This window comes from Bombina bombina, chromosome 3, assembly GCF_027579735.1.
Source record: "Bombina bombina isolate aBomBom1 chromosome 3, aBomBom1.pri, whole genome shotgun sequence".
In the NCBI taxonomy this organism is placed as follows: domain Eukaryota; kingdom Metazoa; phylum Chordata; class Amphibia; order Anura; family Bombinatoridae; genus Bombina; species Bombina bombina.
In genome coordinates this window covers 49,450,234-49,453,906 of record NC_069501.1, presented here as the reverse complement: position 1 = coordinate 49,453,906, position 3,673 = coordinate 49,450,234, and the positions used below count along the sequence as shown (strand labels likewise).

The 3,673-nt window shown below is 31.6% G+C and overlaps 1 long non-coding RNA gene across 1 annotated transcript; it reads right to left on the bottom strand.

Moving 5' to 3' along the window:
- Nucleotides 1–680: 680 nt before the first annotated feature.
- Nucleotides 681–1,691, bottom strand: LOC128651486 (uncharacterized). The gene is made up of 2 exons (XR_008401095.1): nucleotides 1,643–1,691; nucleotides 681–1,344 (listed from the first exon to the last, which is right to left on the bottom strand). It is a non-coding gene; the product is annotated as an uncharacterized LOC128651486 (long non-coding RNA).
- Between the last annotated feature and the right edge of the window lie 1,982 nt (nucleotides 1,692–3,673).

Here is a 3,673-nt window from a genome sequence, read left to right as displayed (position 1 = left end):
GGTTATGTATGTCGTATATACCTCTCTAGTCTAAGGGCTGTCACTAAATGAGTGTTTAGCAACAGATGTATATGTATGATTCTCGCAAAAGAAGATAAAAATGAGATGCTTGTAAGAATTATTCTTAATATGGTTTAATTTCGCCTTGGTTAGACAAAACCCTAACTATAGACAAATATTTAATCTGGGTTATCTAACAGATTAAATTAATACTCATATTTATCAAATATTAGTTGACATAAACTATTTATTAATCACAGCAAGATTGAGATCTGAAGGCAGAAGATAACAATAGCTTCATACAAAGGCAAAGCTTATATACACATTTTAAGCCAATGAAATCAAAGCATACCATAAATGAAAATGCTATCTTTGTATATTTTAACTTCCTTAAAAGACTTTATAATTTTGGCTGACATATAGAAAATACTATTTTAACTTGTTCATGCGCAGTGCATTAGAGTGTTAATAATACTATGTGTCTAGCTAGCAGTATAGGTGTTTTGATTGACAACAGCAACTGAATGTAAATGTCACAGTTTTAAATACATTGTCTTTAAAACACTATTTAACCCATTACTAACTAAACTGACTAATCCTATCTAAGTTAATTTAATTTATAACTCTTCCATATTCTATATCTTAATTTATATCTAAATGTTTTATCTATGAATAACATATTTAATGTGTAATTCTTCTTTGAAATTGTATATTTTCCTAATCATGATTTTATAATTTATTCTAATCATGATTTTATAACTCCACATTCCCCCACTTTCTTTTCTTTTTGTCAGACACAATCCCAATGATTAAACACTAAGGGCCAACACAGAAGAAACTACCAGACATATACCAGACATATTTCAAACAAAAGACAGTGGATTTGACGTCATACACTACAATAAAGAATGTTCCAATAATGACATAGTTCATAAATAAAGATGTTCAAGTCTTGATTGAAGGAATCAAATCAATAGCAGCGTCATTGCAGAAAAAGTTCAGTTCACAACTACCTTAGTAGTAAGATACATTTGTTGCAGAATTGAAAGCAATAAAGTCTGTAGGAGCAGTTCCATCAAGAAATACAACATGTGTAATCTTCATATTGCTTACAAACAGGAGCAAATAGTGTATATAACCACTGAAAAGGCCAAGGAAGAACCATAGGGTGAAACAAGTAGATAACACAGTTAGTTGCAGGTAACGATTGCAGCAACCATAGGTAAACTTGTCACAAGGCCTCAGCATGTCCAGTAGTAGTCAGGCAGATCCATTCAGAAGAGCCCAAGTGCAAATCAAAAGAATTCCATCCAGACACCAAGAAAAGAGAGAGATAGGAGTATCCTAAAAAAATTAAAAGAAAGTATAAGTATACAATATTGAAATCAAATTATTCTATATGTCAGTCAAATTGGATTAGGAAGCCTAGTTGTATCAAGCGAAACTGAATAAGCAGAATATAAAGGTACATAAGGTTTTTGTTGTGAATTAAGATGTTCCAGGGTTGTAAGTTGTCTAACTAATTTTTTGTTTAAATGCTTTTGATAACAAACACAACCACACATAAACATAAAAATTTGAACAATAGTTAAAACAATAACAGGGTGTAACATAATATTAAAAAATTGAGTAGCTGTACTACTATATCCAAATACAGATTCCCACCAAGATATATTTGCATCCTGTAAAATACTAGATGTAGCTGATTGTAAAATTCCTTGTTCATGTTCTACTGTAATTTTAGTATCTACAGAAACATGTTTTAAATTTTGTAACAAGGAAGAAATTATAGTAGAATCAGTTAACCATTTCTTCATTTGTGATCCCATACCCAAAGGTAAATTATAAACAGAAAAAATCATAACATGGTCCCATGTTAAATTTACAGTAATATTAAGAGTTTGGGGCATGGTAAAATTCCAATTAGATGATGCAATATAATTAAGTGGAATAGTATTACACCAGGTACCAGGTAATAGATGAGAACTAGCAAATACATTATCCTGTGTTTGGAATATAATAGTATCAGAATTAAATAAATGAAAACAAACTCTGTCAGATCCTAAATAAAATACCAGTCTAAGTACATTAAAATGACTTTGTAAGGTACAAGACTTTTCCCAACATGTTTCATTGGTTGTATGGAATTGTGAAAGGGAACAGATAAACGAATTTGCATTGGAATGACACAATGATACATCAACAAGTGTCCATTTTGATTCATCAATGTTATGCGACACCCATTGATGTGACAATACTGGAAACAGTAATGAACCATTAGCAGGAAGACCAATTGTCGCTAAGCGATAAATAATAGTATCTTTACCAGACCAAGGAATTAATGTATGAATCATACAAAATTCAGTGGTGCAGTCAGATAAAATTACTTCCCACCATAAAAGATGTGTCATGGCAAAATTAGTGACTGACTTAGATGCAGCTAAACTTAAAGAAGCTGGCCACTTTCCAGACCATAAACTCTGAAGTTGAATCTTTAAGTCAGTAGATAGATCAGATTGTACTTGAGAGCATAACATAGCCCAGGCTGTCTCATGTGTAAAATTATATAATTCATTTACTAAAACATTAAATTTATTTTTAATAATATTAGTAATATCCACCATAACATAAGTTTGATGTTGCTGGAGATTAGCAATATTATTGTTAATTCCATATTGAGTATCTAAGCCTGCAGCTGCATGAGAGGCAAGATTTGCTACAGTAGAGCCAATCATACTACCATATGCTCCCAAGCCAGTCGCAAGTACATCTCTCCTAGGTCTATGATTAGATCGAAGAGAAATATTTTGCAGTAAACTTTCATGAAACCACCATTGGAATGATTTTTCTTGTACAGACACAAAGGGAGTGCAGTTTGAATATTGTGTAGAAACCATCCACCTTGACAATTGAAGATGCCAAGTAACTAAACGATATTCAACATCATAAGCAACTTGTGTCTCAGAATCTAAACGTACCTGAATAGGATCACCTTCATGAAAAGGTTTTTCTAAAGAGGTAGGAATAGGTTTAGACAAAGGAAGTGACGTAGTAGTATGTACAAATATACTAATATTAACAGAAAATTGGGAAATACCATGGTCCATACATTGCCATAATCCTACAGAATCAAAAGGATTCAAATGATTAATTAATAAAGTAGCAGGTATATAAGAAACATTAAAGAAATCTACTGTGCTACTTGTATCACAAGATAAAATATTATCTGACATAAACAAAGGAACTTGTTTATCATCATGTAGAATTCCTGCAGGAGAAGAAAGTAAATCAATACTGCATAGGAGACAGATGTTCACTCCTGTATGGGGTACGCCACCAAATCCTGGAATAATAAGATTAGAAGCATTAATATACCATTCTTGTAAATAATCAAACTTTTTTACACTAGCAACAAAAAGTGCAACAAACTGAGGAGAAATAGAAGGATGGGAAATATGATAAATAGGTCTTGACGGTGAAAGGACAAGACGATTAAAATTTGATAACATCAGAGTCATTAAACTAGTATCAGCTGTGGAGTGAGATTTAAGAAACATAGGCTGATAATCAAATTTTTTAGTAGAATTATCATTCTGTGTTATACTCCTTATTTTATTATGAATTATTTGGGAAACAAATATATTAGAATAGCAAAAACAGATAAGCATTACAG